This window comes from Acanthochromis polyacanthus, chromosome 7 (assembly GCF_021347895.1).
Source record: "Acanthochromis polyacanthus isolate Apoly-LR-REF ecotype Palm Island chromosome 7, KAUST_Apoly_ChrSc, whole genome shotgun sequence".
Taxonomy (NCBI): Eukaryota; Metazoa; Chordata; class Actinopteri; family Pomacentridae; genus Acanthochromis; species Acanthochromis polyacanthus.
Window position 1 is genome coordinate 34076652 of NC_067119.1, and position 23665 is coordinate 34100316.

The 23665-nt window shown below is 39.1% G+C and overlaps 1 protein-coding gene across 7 annotated transcripts in view; it reads left to right on the top strand.

The window, feature by feature from the left end:
- The first annotated feature begins 2140 nt into the window (after positions 1 to 2140).
- Positions 2141 to 23665, top strand: part of LOC110968940 (PH and SEC7 domain-containing protein 1-like) — a 172596-nt gene continuing 151071 nt past the window's right edge. Inside the window, exons 1-4 of one of the 7 annotated variants that reach the window (XM_051950646.1) lie at positions 4217 to 4243; positions 4343 to 4397; positions 10200 to 10229; positions 11639 to 11788. The gene's annotated coding sequence lies outside the window, so the exon portion shown is untranslated. The other 6 variants (XM_051950647.1, XM_051950648.1, XM_051950645.1 and 3 more) reach the window with 6 other exon arrangements.

Here is a 23665-nt window from a genome sequence, read left to right on the forward strand (position 1 = left end):
AGCTTGCCTTCAGTGACAACAGAGCTGTTGATGAGAGTAGAGAATAAGAGCAGCAGCAGCTGCCTGACACCTCCACCATTAGAGGACCAAGTGGAGGAGGAACCTCAAACTTCTGCTGTGTGGAGCCTCTTTGATGGAAGAGCTACAGGAGATGATTCAGGAGAAATCCTACAGCTGATGTTGTAATGGAGGATCATATCTAGAGGAAGCCCTCATCCAACCAGCAGACGACCCACTGAGCTGGAGGCAGGACAAGGCCTCAGTCTGCCCCACCTAGTGAAGGTGATGGAGGAGAGACAACTTCTTCCATCTGAGAGAATCTTCTCAAAAACACGGCAGATATTCACTGAAAGAAGAAATGGTATCAGCCCATCCAAGCTCGGGCTTCTGATTTTCCTGAATGTCAACCTACACTGAGGACATTTATACTGTTTGAATACTGAGTTTGGTTCTGTTTCTGTTCTGGTTCTGTGGGTTCATGTGCAGAGTTTTGTTCATTTTTTTTCAGCCGTGATGCTGCTGCTCCAGCAAACCACTCCATATAGGATGGCTGATGCCATCCATTATCTATACACTGCCTAATCCTGAGCCTATCCCAGCTGACTTGGGGTGAAGGCAGGGTACACCTTGGACAAGTCACCAGTCTGTCGCAGGGTTACATATAGAGACTAACAATCACTCTCACGTTCACACCTACGGACAATTTTTGAATAATCAATTAACCTCAGCATATTTTTGGACTGTGGGAGGAAGCCAGAGTACCTGGAGAAAACCCACGCATGCACAGGGAGAACATGCAAACTCCATGTTTAAAGATCCCGGGAATGCCGGGACGTGAACCGGGGATATCCACAACATAACAAATAGATTATAAATAGTGTAACTTTACAGTCAAGTGTTCTCAAAGAACAAACTACTATTTGCAAAAAATACTGTTTCATGTGAACATTATGTACAGTTTTGGCATGTTTTTGCTTTTTTTTGTACATTTACATTGTTTTGTAATCTTGTGATTTTTTGTAATTTGACAAAATATGGGAAATCTGTAAAATAACCATAAAATGTTGGAAAATATGATTAAAACTTTATTTAAAACTGTCATTTTTATCTGTCTTAAGTTAATGCCTTTTACTGGTTTACAGTGACAGTTGTACCTCATATAAAGCATTTTAAGACCAGTATATTTTGTGTGATGTGTGCTCCTCAGTAGTCACCAGGTGGCAGTAATAGAACACAAATCACAGCCTGTTAAATCTGGTTTGCATGTTCTCCCTGTGTGTGCGTGAGTTTCCTCCCACAGTCCAAAAATATGCTGAGGTTAATTGATTATTCTAAATTTGCCCATAGATGTGAGCTTGATTGATTTCCTCCCACAGTCAAAAAATATGCTGAGGTTAATTGATTATTCTAAATTTGCCCATAGATGCAAGCTTGATTGTTTGTCCTGCTTTAAGTTATTGTATTGTTTTTAAGTTATTTTCTTCTTCTTTTTTATTTTATTTATACTGTGAAACACTTTGATAACCCTTTGGGCTATTGTGAAGGGCTATACAACTAAATGTTGATTGATTGATTAATTGATTGTTGGACATTTGTCTTGTAAAATTAATTTTATTCTCAATATATTGCTTACTTTCCCTTAAAATTAGATTATTTAGCAGAATTACATTTGAATTTATTACTCTTTTGTCTAGAACCATTAGATTTTAATCTAAACACAGCTTTCCGTGTGTATTTTGTGCATTTCTTGTGCGTGTTTCTTCCGGTCTGACGTGTTCCTACGTTGTCCCTACGTCACCTAAATGATGCGGAAGTTGAAGTCACCGTGGAGAACGTAAACTAATGTCAAGCAGCATCCTGAAAATTAAAGAAAAGAGCCGAAGAAATTAATGAAAAGAGGCAGAGCCGGCGGAGTGGACACCGGCCGAGCAGGACGCTTCTTCTCCGACTGCTCTCTCACTGCTGCCGGCATACAGCGGAGTTTGTTTAGCTAGCCGTTACTGTCACTACTCTTCCGGTTCTCCGTTAACCGTTGCCTTCTCCGTGACCGTCAGTCCGCCCATTACCGACACAGTTACTGATAAATGGACCCACCGGGTGAATCAGAGTCCACGTCGGAGGTGCTGCGGGACTGCACGGCTCGTTAAAAGCTGCTACATCCTATCCTCTCCTGGAGGTAAATGCACCGTGTGCGAAACTCCTTTGAAATAACATCTAGATTTACATTTATTGTCTTGTTAACCTAATTACACAAGCGCCAGAATGAGAGTGTAAGTCCTCCTCGGTTTATTAGCGTCTCCTCATTATTTCGGCATGCATATTATACCAGCAAGCGGAAGTTTCTTTTAGTGAAATTTCTACTTTTTGCAACCCTCCGCGTGCCTGATAATTACGGTCCACCCTGCTGAGCGGTACCAACAGCAAAGCTTGTGTCTTGAAAAAGTGGATATTTAGACGAAGTCGGTGCTTTTTGATTGATTATATGCAAGCCGAAGACTAAAATATCAATTCGTAATTTTAAAAAGCGTTGATAAACATTAGAAACTGTGTTATTTGAGCGCAAAATCAAGGGGGAGTGTTAAAAAGGCCTATTTTTGAAAGGAGTTCAAGCGTTCTGTTTGCTGTCGGAACAGCGGCAGTCGGAGCATGAAAAAGCAGCAAAAATTGTGTCTTTTTGTCAAATGTTCTCTTCAAAAGAAGTCCGTAATCAAATAAAATAAGAAAAAAAGTGCGTATGATTGTGATTTATCGCAGTTTACTGGATTAAAATGCAGATGTGATGAAGTGAAGCGGCTCCACGGTGCTCATAGGTCACATCAGAATCAGATGTGGAAGGTCGAGCAGTTTTAAAATGACACAGCTCAGCTTCTGGCTGCAGGAACCGTCCACTATCTGTTAATAATCAGCTAAAAGCTTCTCAGATTTGGAAAGCGCGAACATAATTAAATTATTTTCTAAAATTATTGCTAATTTGTCTAAGGATAATGGTGCTGTGTGTGTTATTGAAGGAGGTAAAATCAGCCACGTTATTTTTACTATCAATTTCACTACTGATATCTGTTCAATCTTTGCCTTGAAATACGGTAAAAAAATTATAATCGTAAAAATATCACTAATAACGATGCCCGTCCATCAATCAAGATTTAATGTGAATATAATATTAGAAACAGGATGATTATCCCAGCAGATAAATAACTTGATTTTATTTTCTTCATCGAGTTATCATGTGAACGCCAGTATGTTTGATGTTTTTAAATAGAAACACATCAAATATGATAAAAACAACAAATTCCTGCGTGTTTTGCATCTCTGTCGTCATTGTGTGTCTCTTTTCTTGTATTTTTTTGTCTCTATAGGTGTTTTGCGTGTCTTTGTCATCATTTTGTGTCCTTTTTGTGGTTGTTTTTTGTGCCTTGTCATCATTTAGTGTTTTTGTGGTCATTGTGTGTCTCTTTTCTTATATTATTTTGTCTCTTTATAGTTGTTTTGTGTGTCTTTGTTGTCATTTCGTATCTCTTGTGGTTGTTTGGCATCTCTGGTCATTGTGTGTCTCTTCTTGTATTTTTTGTCTCCTTATGGTTGTTTTGTGTGTCTTTGGCATCAATTTGTGTGTTTTGTGGTTGTTCAGTGTGTCTTTGTCATCATTTAGTGTCTTTGTGGATGTTTTTTGTGTCATTTAATGTCTTTGTGGTTGTTTTGCATCTCTCTAATCATTGCGTGTCTCTTTTTTTATTTCTTGTCTCTTTCTGTTTTTTTGTGTGTCTGTGTTATCATTTAGTGTCTTATTGTGGTTGCTTTGCATCTCTGGTAATTGCGTGTCTCTTTTCTTGTATTTTTCGCCTTGTTATGGTTGTTTTCACATAAAAGCAAGTCTATAAAAGTGGGTTTTAAGAAGTGATTTAAAGAAATTGCTGATTCCTTAAGTTAGTTTAATGTAGTGTGTTTCCTGTAAACTTTACTTGTTTCCTCAGTATCAGCAGTTGTTTAGCTGGAAATTACAGCGTGTTTCATTTAAAAGGCTTTTGCATTTTGGTACTAATTATAGAAGAAATGGAGAAAAAGTTAGTAGCCACAGATGTATTTGCATTTTTATGGGAAAAATCAACAAGGAAATCCTCTTAAAAATGCAAAAAGGAGAACATTTTTAAAGTTCTGGACCTTTTGTTGACCCGAAGTGGAACCAAGACCATTTTCAGTCGCACAGATGAAGTGATGCAACACCGAAAAAGCTGCTCTTAAACTGGTAAGAACTGACGTTTACTTTACTGTATACTATCATTAAATGCATGTAATTATTGTGTGGTCTTTCGGTGTGATTTTTTTTTAATGTTTTGAATTCCAGCAGTGATGGAGGAGGACGTTCTGTTCATACCTCGTCTTCCTCACTGACTGATCAGGTAACGTGACATCAATCAGCGTTTGATCTGGGATCTATCAGGGTTTTGACTGGGTGTTGTATGCATCCTCCGAACCTGGAGGATTACATACTCACTGAGGTCTCATTTGTTTGACCATAAAGTCCTGCATATCTATGGAAACAGAATGAGGGAGAGAGAACTCAGAAATATATTTTGTGCAATATGTCACATTATGATGCTATAAATCAGTGTTTCTCAAATAGTGGGGCGCCCCTGGTTGGGTGCAGAGGCATGACAAGGGGGGCGTGAGTGACTGGGATTAAAAGGCGGAGATGGCCCGAATATTCGGATCCATTCGTCTGGTCTCACGGACGCAAATTTTGCACAGGGCCTTCGTTTTGTCTTCAGTTAAACTGAAGAATTCCCAAACAGCAGAGGTCTTCAGCATCTTGTCTTGTGTTGTAACGAAGTGATGTCAGAGTCGGCAGTCACCTGGCCATTCGGGTGGTAGTAACAAACGCGAATGGATGAGCCGAGATGAGCCGAACACGGCGGGATGAGCCGATGCGGAGGGAAAGACAGTAACGCCGAATATTCGTTCTGCCCAGTAACGTCCGACCTGGGGGGGGATATTCGGATACCAAAATTAATACCCGGGTCCAGCCCTAATGATTACACGTTTATTTTTACATATTGTATGACATATTTATTGTTACATATAAACCTATCACATTACATATTTATTTATTTGCTTGTTAAATTACATATTTATTGTTGCATATTTACCTGTTATATCAGATATTTATTCATTATAGTTGCATATTTTTTGTTATGTATTTATTCATTATATTTACATATTTGTTGTTACATATATTTACATATTTATAGATGGATGACAGCAACTGCTCAAACTGATTTTAAGGCTGCTTTATTTCACAAACTTAGAAACCTTGGAACAGGACCGTCTTATACAGCCTCTTCCGTGAATTGCCAGTTTGGAGTTTTAGTGTTCTCACTGTCCCCTCAGAAGGAATCATGAGCCCTCCCCTATTCCTGAGGGTCAGCCAGTGACCTGATCAAAAGATGCAGCTGCAGCATCTGTCACCAGATTACCGCGGCACACATCACCAGACAGCATCCTTAAAACGCATCTCACAACAAACCCTGATATACAGGGTGACACAAAAAACGGGATCTTTTTAACAATCCAATAAAACCAAGAGTGATGAAAGAAAAATATTTTATTCATAGTAATTGAAACCTTAAAACATTCCAATTAAGAAACAATGGTGGAATTTTAATTTGTTAAAAATTACTTCCTGTAGATGGCGTCCTCCTGTACGAATGCATTCTTGAAATCTTTTGCTGAGATTCCTCATTGACCGCTGCAACATCTCAGCTAGGATACTGTGAATTTCATCCTGAATTCTCTGTTTTAACTCATCCAGAGTTCTTGGTCGAATCGTGTACACTTTACTCTTGAGATAGCTCCAGGTAGATTATTTTTCTTCCATCAGTCTTGGTTTTATTGGATTGTTAAAAAGTTCCCGTTTTTTTTGTGTGTCACCCTGTATATGGCAGAGCATTGTCCACAAGGCCACCAAAATGTGTGGGCAAATAATTGTGGTCACACATGAGAACAGGGATGCTGGCAAACGGGGATGGGAGGTCTTCAGATTCTTCTGCTGCTGGAGCTGAGGGCAGATGAACAGCAGACAGGGACACAGTGTCATTCACTACTGCTACGTTTCCAGACAGGAGACACACCACAATTGACCAACAGGCGACGGAAAACAGCCTGGAATTGGCCTGCCAATGGATTGTATTCCAGTCCCCTTAGATAAACAACAAAAACACATTAACATCAATGAACACAAGTACTGTGGTTTTAGCTCTGGGCATTTACTCTTATCAGACTCTAAAAAAATTATAGCAAAACTAATGAAGCTTTACAGCTGACAACAATGTAGCCTCTGCAGACTGTATAGGTTATCAGCTTCACAACATTTTTTTTTTTTTGCATGTACAGTTTATATTATTTATCCCCATTTAGAAGATCACCACAGCTCTCAGTCACAAAGAAAAATTCTGAAATCCCGACCAGATGCCCTGATGGAGTTGAAGAGGAGCTCCAAGTGATCTTGGCTGAAGCGATAGGTGCAGATGTATCACTGATTTTGAAGCTGCTCTGGTATCATAAATATTAGTGTGTCGATGTTAATGAAGAATCCATGACAGACAAATACCTGCAAAAAGAAAATGCATTTTCAATATTTTCATGGTACCTAACTTATTGTGTGAACATAGGCCTCATACTGCCAAAAACCTCTTTGATCAGTGAAGGGGTGTGCCATCTTTCATCATCCAAGCCATCAAGTAATTCCTGCCTCTCAGCAGAAACTCTACTCTCTCAGACCAGTTATGAGTACCAAAGGGGGCTTTACAACCTTCAGTTCATTATGTCAAAATGCCTATCCATGAGCTGATTTAAGAGAAAATATCTGCTTAATAACAGTATCGGAATCATGACCAAATTAAATAACATAACATAACTTGGTAGCCGTCTTTCTGAAATGAAAAAGGGAACCATTTTCACAGCATGAGCAGAAAATGGGTACGCAGCAATTTTTTAATGTATTATTACCTCAATGAATTCAGCCATTGCTTCACAGAGCTGAAACTGTGAACATCCATCTCATCCACCTTGGTGAAACGAAATGCGCAAAAAGTTAGCAAATAGCCATCAAATATGACCGCAGTTCAGTTAAAAGCGACTGATTTCTTTTAATATTTAATATTCTACGCACGGCAACTAAAATAGCCTCCGTTGGTTAAGCTGAATAGGCGTCGATGTTGTTTGAGGGCTAGCTTTAGCAATGGAACAGATAGCATTTTCCACGGTTCCAGCTGATCTATTTCCCAAGCTATTGTTATATGAGCTAAACATAACAACAAAAACACATTTTTTTTCCTACCGCGGAAGGTTATTCCACACAGTCAATTGTCCTTGTTTTGTCAGTTTGTACAACCCCCAGCCGAGCAGTGATGCAGCTTCGTTGCAGTACTCTTGACAAATGACCCTCACAAGATGGCGGACACACTGACATACGTTTCGGCCAGTCGATGAGGCGTCTAGTGTATATCAGTCACTCCAGGATTTCGCGAGCGTTTTTCGTGATTGTTGCGGCCGAAAATGCCTGAATTCGCAGCAGCTTTTCTAAAAAACTGCGATAAAAGTTGCAATGTTTTAAGCTTATTTGTTGTGATAAAATTGCGGGAGATGGTGACAGTTGCTAAAAAGCTGCATTTTTTTCCAGCTTGTAGAACATGTTTCAATGCTGTAATTGACAATATTTATTCCAAAATTAATTATTTAACGTTCCGACCCATTTCCACAAAAGCTGGCGTACTATGGTGGGAAATTAGCAGCAGCCAGATACTGGTTTAATATGACGTGACCTAACTATGCAGGGGGTGACAGGAATTGATGGGACTCAGAAACATGCCCACAATTTAATCAGTTGTTCCTTGTGTCGTTTCCGATACGTCCACTGTGGTAGATTTTTGTAGGATCACAATGATGTGATCGTCAGTAGGCTGCTGAGGTAGCATTCACTTGTTGCCATGGTTACCGTGCTGCTATCAGATGCCGTGCCGCTACCTCAATGAAAATCCTTAACAAATCCGTTGATCCAAACTTTAAGCCGTACCACTGCCGAAGTCTAATCATTTGGTCCTTGTGTCATTTCTGACCGACCCTGAAAATTTCATTCAAATCCCTGAGTCGGTTTTTGAGTGATGTGGGTAAGAGAGGAAGGATTCACTCACACTGATCGTCACATAACTCCGCCGTGTTCTTTGGTGGTATAATTAATCTAATTTACCTCATTCTTTCAGTGCTGTAATGGATCTGGATGCAACAGCTTCCATCATGGTGATTTGTCTGGTCTGTTGTCCGCTCATTTCAGCTGTTCTAATATGTTTCATGTTAAAAAAAAATTGTGTATCAAGCGATTTTTTTTTTAATTTATTTTTTTTTTGTATTCCACCACAATATTGCACGGTTGTAAAACAGTTTAGCTCTGCTTTGGTGAAGAATATCAGTGAATTAATTGTTTATCACAGTCTTCAGTAGTAATTTTTGTTGGTAAATGAGAGACATTAGTATCTCACATGTCTGCATCTTCAAACCATAAACAAGGAAGTTAATTCATTGACGTACGCGCATTACGTTTGCGCTGGGAGCTGCTATGATTGGTTGAACTCACAGGAGGCGGGCCAGAATTGCGGGAAAGTTGCGGTGATTGGACAAAATTGCAAGGCCGCGCAAAATTCGCGGAGATTGGTTGATTTCGCGAGATCGCAGCATCGTGAATTCCTGCAGGGACTGTGTATATGTCTATGGCCCATATGCTAAATAAAGTCAATATATGCTATATATATATATGACTGTATATGTGCTGGCTGTTTGGACTCGGAAGTACAAACTCCCGAGAGCGGGAGAACGCATCATTAATGTGCAGTCGGAACTCCGGCGTACTTGATTACATCACGTACTCGGCGATGCCAAATGTACGTCCCGCTGGCCAAAACTGGCCTGCCAGACGGTCCATTTCGGCCAGTGGGATGACTTTACGAAGGATAGAAATTATGACATTATATATATATATATATATATATATATATATGTATACACTGCTCAAAAAATTAAAGGAACACTTTGAAAATACATCATATTTCAATAGGATTGATATGGACTGGATAATGTGTTAGGAATGAAAAGTGCCACATTGTTTGATGGGAATGAAAATGATCAACCCCTCAGAAGGTCTAAATTCACGACAACCCAAAATCAAAGTGAAAAACTGATGTGGCAGGCTAGTCCATCTTGCTGAAATTCCTTGGCAGCACCTCAAAATGGTATTCAGTAGTTTGTATGGCCTCCATGTGCTTGTATGCATGACTGACGATGCCGGGACAAACTCTGAATGAGACGACAGACGGTGTCCTGGGGTATCTCCTCCCAGAACTGGACCTCCATGGATATGCCTCCCCACACCATGACTGACCCACCACCAAACCGGTCATGCTGAATAATGTTACAGGCAGCATAACGTTCTCCATGGCTTCTCCAGACCCTTTCATGCCTGTCACATGCGCTCAGGGTGAACCTGCTCGGGGGTGGGGGCGAATATTCGGATACCAAAATTAATATCCGGATACCACCGTAGCGAACGGATATTCGGAATATTCGGGTGCAGCCCTACAGTACTTACAAACATATTTTCCAAATGCCTTCAGGTGTCACCAATACAGGAAACAACAAAGGGGACTCTACATAGTAGGGCTGGACCCGAATATCCTGAATATTCGTTCGCTACAGAGGTATCCGGATATTAATTTTTGCATCCGAATATTGGTGCAAATATTTAGACATGTAGGATTAAGCGATTTTGCGGAAATATGATTTTTATGCTTAGCTTTCCGATAAAACGATGTGTCACAGATGAGTAGTTAAAGCAAGTTTAAAGCTCAAAATCTGACCATTTTTTCTGCTTTTACATATTCTGGCTGGTAAATGATGTAATGTCAGTATTTATTTTTAAAGATAATATAGCTTTTAAAACTATTGACTGGTTTGCGGAGTCTAAGAAATACAGTTGTGCTCATAAGTTTACATGCCATTTTTGTGAAAAATTTGTGAAATATTGTCCATTTTTTTTCAGGAAATATGTTTGATCATGGAAAAAAACTTTTCTTTCATTTAGGGTTAGTGGTCAGACAAAGCTATTCATTATCACGGAATTGCATTTGCTCTGATCATTCATGTTTTCATTACAGACTGGTACATATTCTACAAAGTCTTCCAGGGTATGTAAATTCATGAACTCAACTGTAGGGCATCGTTGGTCATTGCTTAACCAATACTGGACTACAAACTCTAACACCAGTGTGTAGCTGAACTGTCGTCGCCTCCATTTATCACAGTCGGAGGTGAAAACATTTCAAAGCCCAGCAGCTTATGTATGACCTCTTCCAGAAACCCTTCTGAGTCCCCCTTCATATTTTCCAGTATATTAATGTTCTGAACCCCAAAACCAGCCGGCAGATTTTACAGATGACATGTTGACTTTCAAAACCCAACAACAATTACGCTATTGATCAGAGCCAGTAATTCACATCTAAACCTTAAACTTTGAAATTGTATCTGCCAATATTATTTTTCTAGATAAAATGTATTGTAGATTAGCTGTAATACCAGAGTGGACCACCAGGTGAAGCCTCCGACTGTTGAGTACCAAGGAGGAGGGCAATGTTTTGTGCCTCTTTGCAGTAGTTGTTCATGTCTTTGTAGCTGTTTTGTGTCTCTGTAGTAGTTGTGTGTCTCTTTGCAGTTGTTTTGTGTTTCTTCGTAGTAGTTTTGTGTCTCTTTGTGTTTGTTTTGCATCTCTGTGGTAGTTTTGTATCTCTTTGTAGTAGTTTTGTGTCTCTTTGTGTTTGTTCTGTGTCTGTGGTAGTTTTCCGTCTCTATGTGCTCGCTTTACATGTCTTTGTGGTAATTTTGCCTCTTTTTGTAAGAGTTTTGTCTCTTTGCAGTAGTGTCTCTTTGCAGCTGTTTTGTGTCTCTTTGTAGTAGACTTTTGTCTCTGTATTCTGTGTTTGCAAGCAAAGAGAATCGTGAGGTTTTAGCCTGTATGAGGGGCACCGTGAAAGTCTTCAGTGATGCTTAATGACCTCCGACCAGCACAGTTATATAAAATCAGTTTAGGAAATACTAGGACATTGATCCTTTACTTCAGTGGCCTGTATCTTGTCTGCAGCGTTGGCATCAATGTCCACTAATGCTGACAAAAAGGCATGCTGAATTTATGCAATCAATTAACTGATTATTGATTGATACATTGAATATTGTTAAAATGTGCAACATGTGTGAACTTGGATGTAAACAAAGGATAGGACTCAGAATCTTGCCAATGCTAATCAGTTAAAAGTTGTGGCTATAGGCCTAGTTTTGTTTATTAAAATGGTATCATTTCTATGTTCAGGTGATGTATACCTCACCTGTGTATACATATGATGTCATGTTGTTGCAGTCTGATGAGATTTTGCAGGTGAATGTTGGTTTTGCGGACATCTACAAAATCTCCATTCAAGATTTATTTATTTTTTCAATCATTGAGTTATACAGTGAGTTCTGAGATCACAGCCAATTGACCAATCCTGCGACAGTGCATTATGACATCACTGTTTGACCACCTTCTCTTGTATTGTCTTTAAAGCTTCGGGGATCCAGATATTGGACAGGTTTTCTCAGGGCCCTCCACCCCTCCGTAAGCTGCCATCTGTCACTGCCACTCCTGATTGGCGTGAAGGCTTCAGTTCTGCAGGCAGGCCGGGCCCTGATTGGCTGGCAGACTCCCCGGGAGAAGGTGGGTGGGTCGAGACATCCACTGATTGATAGATATCGGAAGTGGAGGAAGAGGGGGAGCCGGAGGAGGAGGAGGAGAAGCCGAGGCGAGTCTGTAAATCCATGATCAGCCAGTTCTGCAACAGACAACAAGTGTTCGGAGGGAGAGAGGAGGGCGAGGGAGGATAGAACAGATTACTCTCTGAGTGAGGCAGCGAGCGAAGAAGGACGTTACCACGGCAACTTGGGACGTCTCTGCCGCGTTGAGGAGGACGCTGGGACACACAGGTAAGGTTACAGCTGCATGTGTGGCGGCGTGTGTGTGTGCATACATGTGGTTTTATAAGTTTGTGTGTTGGTGGATTGGGTGTTGCATGCTGGGAAGGGGGGAGGCAGACGGGGGGAGGAGGAGGAGTGCGTGCTGGGGGAATCCTATTAGCAGAGTCCAGGAAAAGTAAGGCTAACTGCGTGCTTATATATCTGACAGTGATTGTGTGTACAACACAAACACGGAAACACACTGACATGCAGATACACAACCTGCACACAACACACACTATATTTCATCAACGTTTGTCTGTTTGCAGCATTCGTTTTCTCATCAGGTTATCATACAGCAGTGCAGAAACTTTACATCGAGATTGTTTACTTAAAAAAAGACTCCCAGTGAGTAAAAGTACTGCAAAAATATCCAAAAGTCAAAACTTAGAAATACACAAATACTCACTTTGTACGTTAATTACTCTGTTAACCCTGAACAAAAAATATAAACTCTGTCTGACATTAATAGGGATGCAACTAATCAATTATTTTTTCTAATTAGTTAAATATTTCTATACTTTCACGTCAGAAGTTCCTTCTTTTATACATTTATTACCATTTTTAAGGACAGAGTTTAAGAGGTTTGTATAAAAACAACAAAAGCACAAGATGATTATGGAAATTCTATTTAGCATGTTTTATAGACATGTATTATTTATAATTTTAATTTTTTATATATTTAATTTGATTATTTTATAGTATATATTAAATATGTATTTATTAGTTTTTTTATGTTTTTATGTGTTCATAATAAACATGAAAAATATATATTTTCATGTCTATTTTTAAAATATTTTGATGTAGTTTTTATATTTTTATTTGAAATAAATTAAGCAGATTTTAAAATAAACATGAATTATATATATATATATATATATATATATATATATATATATATATATGTATATGTATATTTTCATATTTATTTTTATTTAAGACGGTGAGACATTCAAAAAAGATTAAAGCATTCACAACACTGTACAAAATAGCACAAAATACAAAAGAATAATACAGTGGCATGTACATATGTGATGTGAAACCAATAATATGAGAAATATTTGTAAAACAATAGCAAAAATAAAAGTATTTAAAATGGGCAAAACAAATAATTGGAACCAAAATGATAATTTAGACTTATAAAGAAATAAATAATTGCAAAAAATTTAATGAAGCAAATATTATACAAGAGCATAAGTGTAACAGCATATAGACCGGCTTAAAACAATAAAATAAATAATTTAAAATTCCTCTCTAATCCAAAGCCAGGCTTCAGTTACAGCTGTAAGATGTTAAGTGGGAGAAAAATATATATTTTTTAAATAGCATTCTGTTTATTGTAAAAAATATTTAATACATAAATTATACTGTCAACCACTGGGCTTGAAATAAAGGTTTCTTCTTGCTGTAGTTTAGAGTTCAATTCATCAATTGGTTATTGTTTAGTTGTAAACTGAGTGCAGAGTCCAACGTCAGATTAAACTTGACAACATGACCTGCTCTTTGCCTCTGCTTAGATTTTTGTCACCAGTCTTCAGTAAAAGTGTAAAATAAAGTTTAGTTATTTTCTCCTCCTTTGGTCCATAGCTACTCCTCAGATTGGAAAATTCTTAAGAACATGGAATTAAATCGCATTAAAGGCCAGAATTAATGCAGTTTTAACACTCAGACAAAAGCTGCACAACATATTGTTTCAGATGTAAGTCAATAGTCACATTGCAGGAAATGTGATGTGAAGAAGAGAAAATTAAGCACATCACGCCTCAACTTTGCTGCTTGCGACAAAAAGAAAACTCACATGGTTTTCATTTTCTGTAGCTAATCTACAAACTCTGTCTGATAGAACATTTTTTACTTCTTTGATCCATGACTCAGTGGGTAGAGTGGCCGTCTTGTAACTGGAAGGTTCCCGGTTCGATCCTTGGCCCGTCGTGCTCATGTCGAGGTGTCCCTGAGCAAGACCTCTAATCCCTAATTGCTCCTGATGGTTCATGGTTAGTGCCTTGCATGGCAGCTTCCGCCATCAGTGTGTGAATGTGTGTGTGAATGGGTGAATGTGACGTATCATGTAAAGCGCTTTGGATAAAAGCGCTATATATATACGACCATTTACCATTTTTAAGATTCAATTAACAAGAAACAGAGTTTGACAGGCATGCGCCACGTGTAGCAAAATAAGCAAAGACACTAAAAGAAGAATTTTCATCGCAAAAAGGAAATGTAATATCAATTGTAGTGCTTCACAATGAATATAATGCTAATCATAATTACAGTTTTGTCTTCTCACAATGTTTAAAAAAATGTTAAATCTTTACAACGTTGTGATAATCTGGTATCAAGAGTACGAGAAAAAATATGTTAAAATACAAAATCAATGGAAGATTGTATTGTAAATCTGTAAAATAATAGTATCTTTAGTTGATTTTAATGCCAAAAAAAACTGACATTTTATATTCACACACTATAAAAGAACAAATCAGTATTTAAAGTGGACATTATGTAAAGTTTGGCCTGTTTTTTTTTTTTTTTTACATTAAACATATAAATTATTGCCTTTATCTGTGATTTAACAAAGAAAAAAGGAAACAATATTTAAAATAAGAATTTATTTGTTAATATTTTTTAAGCATTTTTCAGCTTTAAGTTTTCTTTCAAATACCAGCAAATATTTGTAAAAACCACCCCCATCCCCCTCCTCCTTAGTTTAATAAAATGTAAAAAAATAATGTTTTCAAAGAATAAACTACCATTTATCAAAATACAGCTTTTTTTTTTAAATTGGACATTATTAGCGTCATGATCACAATGCTGATCATAATAATCATGATTACAATTACATATTCATTCTGTGTCTATATAGAAAAGATGATGTTGAACCAAAAATAACAATTGTTGCCACAAAAAGAAGGCAACACAACTAATTAATTTGACCATTTAAATCAACAAAATAAAGTTTAGTCGAGTACAAAACAGATCTGAACGTCTCAATGTCGTCCAAATTTTAAAAAAACGTATATATAGTTTTGATGGTTCCAGCCATCACTTTAGAAAGTTTAATTAATTCCAGGAAGAATTAAATGTATTTTTACATATGTCAACAGACATATATTGCAGAAAAAGAAAATACTGCAGTGTCAGTTTTTTCCAAACTCATGCAGATCTGGTTTAAACAAAATGCAGCCAAACCGATAACTTCTTCAGTAAATGTTAAATAAATTAGACCTGCAGTATCCATTAGGTTGGACCAGTTAAAAGTCAGTTAAATGTTCACAAGTATTTCGTTCCCTCTGCCACCAAAAGGAAAAAATAAATTCTGGAAGGTGAGATTTTCTCTTTATAAAAGTACCACCTGAAATTATACAACCAAAGAGAATTTGATAAGAGCGAATCGACCAACCAGTCAACCTGAAGTCAACAAATGTATATGAAATCTCAGTGTTCTGCTCACTATACAGCAAATCTCTTTCAATTTATTTCCACCTCAAATATCCGGATTATTTTTAAAGCAGCAGACCAGTTATAAGTGGCACTTCCGAGGGAAAACCCCCAAAGATCAACTGCTGATTTTCTGTAAATCAAACATTTGTTTTGATTCTAATCAGGGCAACAAAAACCCTGGAGCAGGACACTGAGCCTTTTTTTTTAAATTTTCAGTTTTAATCAATTAGTTTATTTATGGTCACAAAAAGATTGAAAATGTCAGTGGTTCCCCAAAAACCCAGGAAAACATTCTCAAATATCCTGTCTTGTCCAGTTTACTGTCACAGAGGAAGAAAGAAGACAGGAAACAGTCAAATTTAAGAAGCTGCAATCACAGAATTCAGACATTTACTTAAAAAACAAATACTCAAACTGTTAAATCGACTAGCAAAAATAATTGGTGCTTAATTTAATAGTTGAAAACAAGTCGATTAATTATCGCAGCTTTATTACAAACCAGGTGTGTTTGTACCTTCTCTGTTTGATGGAATAAAATCCTGCTGTCAGAAGTGGTGCAGGTTTTTAAAATTAATTTCATCAATTGCAAGCCTAAGAACACGTTAAAACTGTTCAGAAATGTTATTTCTAAGCTCTTAAACTCACGTCAATTTGAAGCTTAGAGACAGTGAATTTAGTTGATCTAAGACCAAAAAGGTGGCAAAACTTGACGTTTGACCTTTTATTGAATGAATCAACTAGTTGTCACAGCTCTAAAAGAAATAAATTATTTTTAATTTGGTGTTTTAAACCTCAAGCAGCTTCTTGGGATATTTTTTGCTCTTTTCATGTTTTTAATTTATTTTATTTGCTATCATAAAATAGAAACAAAGCTACGTTTCATTGAAAAAATAAACAAAAATTGAATGTCTTGCATTATTTATTTTCAGTCCCTACAGTTCCTCATAGAATATTTAGTTTTTTCAGAGGATCTGATACAAGTGGTTTATTTTTCAAGAACTTTAAAAGTTTGTAGAATACAGTGATTTTGATTAAATATGAAAATTTTAAGTATGATTTGGTTGATTTTTCCAAACTGACTCTGTATATGAGCAGTTTGGGAACCATTTAAAAGTTGAACATTTGACTATGCTTTCCATTTTTTACCATTTCTGACTAATGAATTGTATAAATGTGGCACTTTAAAAAATTAAACGCCTTTCAAACGCACCAATGGATTATTGGATTTAAAGGTTTTAAACTAAATTAGATCTCACCTGCAGTTGCAACCCTTCTTGCTCACATATTCCCAACCATTCAAAGTCGTTGTTTAGCATTTTGCTGTTGTTTATTTCACCGTAAAATTGTCGCACCACAGTTTCCACTTTGTTTACATCCCATGTTTCTCTTGATTTTGAAACCAGATTTAAACATCTGTTGGAATTTTTTTAATACCTGCAGTCAGAGCCCGATATACGGTATCGACATAAAATATTCTTGCTGAAACAATTATGAAATGCATGATTCCATACTTTATTCATTCTCTTCAGTCCACAGGCAATCTAAATATATTGAGAAATTGGATTTAATTTTTTATTTTGGTGTTTAAATTACTTAAATAAACAATCCCTATTGCTTTTCTTTTTTCTTACCATTGACCACATATTATGAATATTGAGATTTTATCTTTTCATTTACACACCAGCCATTATTTCTTGTCAGTCTTCAATAATTTGTAAAGTCTGTTTTAATATGAGCTCTTTGAATTAATAATTTAACATTTTTTTTAGTGATCGTGACTGAGATGCCAGTGTGATGATGGCTTACTGATGATAAATTACTGATAAGAGAGCTATAAATGGGCCCACAGTTGCTGTCGATGGAAGCAGCTGAATCACTGCAGATAGTTGGAAAAAGTCTCTGTAGGTGTTGCGAGCTGTTGAAATAGCAGAAATTGTCCTGTGGATGACATTATTTTCATTTTTATGGGATGTTTGAAGACTGAGTCACAGCTTCAGTAGTTCTAAAATCTTGCAAGGATACAACTCTCAAGAGATCAGGGCTGTTCACAATGATCTCATGTGTTGTGTTGCATTTCTTGCAGCCTCTTGTGTTTTCATGTGACTTCAGGCTCTCCACATGACTTAAACCGCTGACCTCCATTAGTAGGTTGCTTAGAAATTTGCTTCTCCTCCTGCAGATTTACTATAAAAACAGCAACACAGAGAAAGACAATACAAGTAATAGAAGCCCAGCCACTTTCTGTCACATAGAACATGATTTTGAGGTCTAAAACTCTCTTTAGAAAGTCCCATTTGATGGAGGTGTAATAAGCCATCAGGGAGCTCATATGTTGGTTGTTGGTTTCGTCACCTGAACAACCTCCAAGCTGCTTTCCCCCATCTATTAATAGACGAATCAAACTCACATGTGTCACTTGGCGCCTGCTGGCCCACATGCCCCTACCATCATGTTGGAGGACGGCCAAGGACATGAACGGACATGTAATTACTGCCGCATTTGTCCTCATCTCAGAAAGAGAATACAAATGGCTAAAAAGAACAAGGGCCAGAATAGCACATTTTTACTCTTAGATTATTATCAGAGAGCAGCTCTTTGGTGTTTTGATGTTGGACCCCTAGAAATCTCTTATCCTCAGTCATCAGGGCGTCCTCAAGAACCTTGGATTAGCCTCACTGACAAAATCATCTGCCACATTGTTCACTGTAAAATGTAAATTTAAGTCTCTTTAATGGCCACTAGAACATCTTAAATAACTCTTAACCTATTAAAGGGACTCGAGAACTTCTTAAAGGGCTCCTATATCTTTAGTTTTCAGTAGAACATTTAATCAACCCCTAAAGTGTCGTACAACCCGCTAGACCCTTATAAAATGACCGTTGGAATCTGTTTAAAGTCCACCACGTTTACCCCAAGTACTGCTTAAAAGATACGCTCAATGATTACTTAAACTTGGAACCCACAAACCTTTTTAATGAAAACTAAAATATCTTTAAAGATTCTTTAAATTAACAGACCACTAGAACACCATTAAGGACTGCCAGAACATTCTCATATACCTCCTCAGTAATCACTAAAACCTCTGAACAGACCCAGAATGTGTGTTTTGAGGGTCTCTTGGATCTTCCTTATTCACCAGTAGTGAACACTATAACCTCATCAGTTTCTACAAGACTCCTAAAACTTTCCGAAGTGTAGTGCAGTGAAGAACTTACTAGAACTCAAGAAACTCTGTGACTTCTACCTGTACCTATAGAACCACATGTGTAAATAGAAACTACAGTATTTTATCTTAAAAGATCTCCAGAAAAGTGACCACTAGAATTTCAAAAATTACTGAAGAGCGTAATAAAGGAGTCTTAGAACTTGGCTTGTGACTGCTAGAAACTATTAAAGCATCTGAAGAATGTCCTAAAGAGCTCCTGCAATCTATCGTTTGTCAACTATAACCCCTCGAGGAACCCCTACAATCTTATAGATGGCCACTAGAACCTTCTAAATGACTACTCTTCAAGGTTCAATGGCACACAAGACCCCGAACATGTCCCCAAGTACCCTACTATATTTTGAGTCAACTAAAGTACACCTGTGACCTCTTTAAAGTCCTCAAAAACATTATGATTGGCCATGAGAACCACCTAGTTATCCCCAGAGCCTCTTACAGAACCCATAGAACTGCCTCAGTGACCACTTAAACTATAAATTGGTTGAGTAAACAGGTTTGGTGACATGTTCTTACCTTTTGTCCAACCAAGTTCTGATTTACTGAGCAAATGTCACCTCTTTCACCCTGCTTTAACTGTGTAACTGTGGAGATTCATAGTGGTTGACTTTGCCTCTGAATAAAACATGAGAGGTCTTTGGTTTCTGGTTGTAGCAATGATGCAGTTAGTCTGAGCACACTAATTGACCTACATAGAGGATTCACAGAGAACTGAGACAGTGTTAAACGTCAAACTTGACCGTCAGCCTGAAGGTTCCTAGTTAGTAGGGCGGAAAACCTCCTTCAGTCGCACTTTAGCTTATAATAAAGGACATCTATTGTCATAATTCTTTTATCATTAATAATTCGGCAATGTGTGGAACCATTTTTTGTCCAAAGTGTTTTTATTGAAAATTCACTCAGATATTATATCAAGGTTACAATACAGTTACCTTTTTTGTTTATAAACGCCACCCACCCCCTGCCCCCGAACAATCCTACCCTGTTGCACCATAACAAAGAATAAAAAGGAAAAATAGAAAATACAATACAGTAGGGAAAATAAGTATTGAACACGTCAACTTTTTTCTCATCACATTTATTTCCAAAGATGCAATTCAAACAAAATTTCTACCAGACATTGGTATTAACTCAAATAATCCACACATGAAAAGAAATCACAATGTTCAGGTCCATAAATAATGATTATGTGGAATTAAGTGCGATAACACAGGAAAAAAGTATTGAACACGCTAACTGAGACTCATCTAATACTTAGTGGAGAAGCCTTTGTTTGCAATGACAGCTTCCAGATGCTTCTTGTATGTTTTAACTAATCGCCCTCACTTCTCAGGTGTGATTTTGGCCCATTCCTCTGCACAGATTATCTTTAAATCTTGAATATTCAAATATTCAAGATGGCGCCGAGGATGGCTGCCTTGTCTCGAGCTCCCACTAACTCTGCTCTTTTTTTCAATTTTTTAGCTGTCCTATCTTATTATTTATTTTCTGCACTATGCCCACCTGTTTATCCCAAGCGTGCCCTATCATACAATATGATAGAGATCAACTTTTACATATCAGGTCCTTGGCAGCAAACAACTTTTCACCGCCGCCAGCGTACAACGGTGAACTCCCATGGCTGCGCTTACCTGTTGCAGCTCCACCTGGGCGACAAGGGACACAAAGGAGATGAGGGTCGCGGGCTGGAGTCCTAGTCCGGCTGAGGAAACGTGATAACCGGCTTCCTCTACCAAGTATTCTTCTGGCAAACGTTCAGTCTCTGGACAATAAGCTGGATGAACTTCGGTGCAGGATAGCTTTTCAACGTGAAATCAAGAACTGTAACGTGATGGTTTTCACGGAGACTTGGCTTGACCCCTCGATCGCGGACTCCGCCATCGTTCCCGAAAGACTCTCCATCTACTGCCGGGACCGGACAATAACATCGGGGAAAAGTAGGGGAGGAGGTGTCTGCTTCATGGTAAACAACCAGTGGTGCTCAGATGTGGATATTATTTCTACGGGTTGTTCTCCGGACCTTGAGCACCTCATGATCAGATGCCGGCCTTATTATCTACCCAGAGAGTTTACATCGGTCGTCATGACAGCAGCGTACGTCCCACCACAGGCCGACACAAACCGGGCCATAGACGAGCTATACGGAGTTATCGACAGGACAGAGACCTCATACCCTGAGGCTGCGTTCATCGTGGCCAGGGATTTTAACAACGCCAACCTGAGGAAAGTCCTGCCGAGATACTACCAGCACACTACCCGCGGAGCGAACACACTCGATCATGTTTACTCTCCTTGCCCTTCATTCGGCAAATCGGATCACGTCTCAGTCCTGCTGCTGCCTTCCTATAGGCAGAAACTGAAACGTGACCCACCAATGACGCGGACCATTCAGCAGTGGTCCGACCAATCGGACGCGGCTCTTCGCAACTGCTTCAGCACAACGGAGTGGTCTGTGTTTAAAGATGACAACATAGACACATACAGTCATCAGCTACATAGAGAAATGTATTGATGACGTCGTACCGAGGATCACTGTACAGACATTCCCGAATCAAAAGGCGTGGGTTAACGGTGAAGTCCATGCAAAATTTAAAGCACGGACCGACGCCTACAGTTCCGGTGATTTGGAGGAGTACAGGAAGTCCAGGTATGCACTCCGGAGGGCTATTAACAGTGCTAAGAGACAGTACAGGGACAAAGTGGAGTCTCACTTCAGAGGCTCCAACATTAGGAATATGTGGGCTGGTCTAAAAACACTGACAGATTATAAAAAGAGGAGCAGTAATACTGAGATGGTGTTTGCATCTCTCCCAGATGAACTGAACACCTTTTATGCCCGGTTTGAGAGCAACTCCCCGGCTGTGGAGGTGCAGAGGACCCAGGAGGACCGCTGCCCACTTGTGATATCCCGGGCAGACGTGTGCAAATCATTTAAAGGGATTAACATACGTAAGGTTGCCTGGCCGTGCCCTCAAGGTGTGTGCTAATCAGCTGGCAGATGTCTTTGTAGACATTTTCAACATGTCACTGCTCCAGTCTGTCGTCCCCACATGTTTCAAGAAGACCATCATTGTCCCTGTACCAAAAAAAATCCAAAACCCTCTGCCTGAACGACTACCGCCCAGTAGCACTCACCTCCACCATCATGAAGTGTTTTGAGCGGTTAGTCAAAACATTCATCACCTCCTCCCTCCCCGTCTCACTAGACCCGCTTCAGTTCGCCTACAGGCCAAATAGGTCGACTGAAGATGCCATCTCCCTCACCCTCCACACTGCCCTCTCCCACCTGGAGCAGAGGGACAAATATGTGAGGATGCTGTTCATCGATTACAGTTCAGCATTCAATGCCGTTGTTCCCTCGAAGCTCGTCACCAAACTCAGTGATCTTGGTCTCAACAACTGCCTCTGTGACTGGATCCTGAGCTCCCTGACGGGTAGGCCCCAGGCTGTGCGGATCGGCAGCACCACATCCTCCAACCTGACTCTCAACACCGGCGCCCCCCCAGGGCTGTGTGCTCAGTCCTCTCCTGTACTCCCTGTTTCACGCTTGACTGCGTGGCCACCCCCAGCTCCAACACCATCATCAAAATTGCAGACGATACGACGATCATCGGCCTGATCACCGGCGATGATGAGACGGCATACAGAGAGGAGGCCCGCACCAGCAGGCTCAGAGACAGTTTCATCCCCCAGGCCATAAGACTTTTAAACTCCAAATAACCTGAACATTTTGCACAACCAACCTCATTTGCACATTTTATACTATTCTGTCTATTTTATCTTGATTGTTGTGTGTTTTTTTTGCACTGTTATTGGGAATGAGACGCAAGTATTTCACTACCAGTAATTGCTTAATGTAATTTCTAGTATGTGACAATAAAACTCTTGAATCTTGAATCTATTCTTTGGTGCCCTCTGGTGAACCATTTTCTTTAGTTCTTTCCACAAATGTTCAATTGGATTTAAGTCAGGTGATTGACTAGGCCATTCTAACAGATTGATTTTCTTTTTTTGAAACCATTTGCGAGTCAACTTTGCTGTGTGCTTTGGATCGTTGTCCTGCTTGAAGGTCCAGCCACGTCTCATCTTCATCATCCTGGTAGATGGCAGCAGATTCATATCAAGAATTTCCCGATACATGGCTCCATTCATTGCTCCGTCAATTATATGAAGTTTGCCAATACCATGAGATGAGAAACAACCCCATGCCATGATGCTTCCACCTCCAAACTTCACTGTTGGTATAGTGTTTTTTGGGTGATGTGCAGTGCCATTTCTCCTCCAAACATGGTATGTAGTATGACAGCCGAAAAGTTCAATTTTGGTCTCATCTGACCAGACAACGTTCTCCCAGTATTCTACAGGCTTGTCAAGATGCTGTTTGGCAAACTTTAAACGAGCTTCAACATGCCTTTTCTTGAGGAATGGAGTCTTGCGGGCTGAGCGTCCATAGAGGCCATGGCGGTGAAGTGCACTGCCTATTGTTTTCTCTGTAACAATTGTACCTGCTGCCTCCAAGTCTTTCTGGAGCACTTTCAGGATAGTCCTTGGCTCGTTGAGTACTCTTCTATCTTTCTGACTCCCTGGTCAGAAATCTTGCGAGGAGCTCCGGTGCGTGGCCTGTTGATGGTAAGGTGATGCTTCTTCCACTTGCGAATAATGGCCCCAATGGTGCTGACTGGAATATTCAGGTGCTTTAATATAAGTCTGTAACCATTTCCATTCTGATGCTGAGCAACAATCAAGTTGCGAATGTCTTCAGAGAGCTCTTTGCCTTTACCCATCATGAGGTGTGTCGTATTTAACTGCTTGGTGAAAAAACAACCTTTTTTATAGGACCATCAATTTGCTCTAGCCCAGCTGATGTTGGTTTGCACTAATTGGAAGTTCAAGTAATAATTACTGATAGATTTCAGGTGG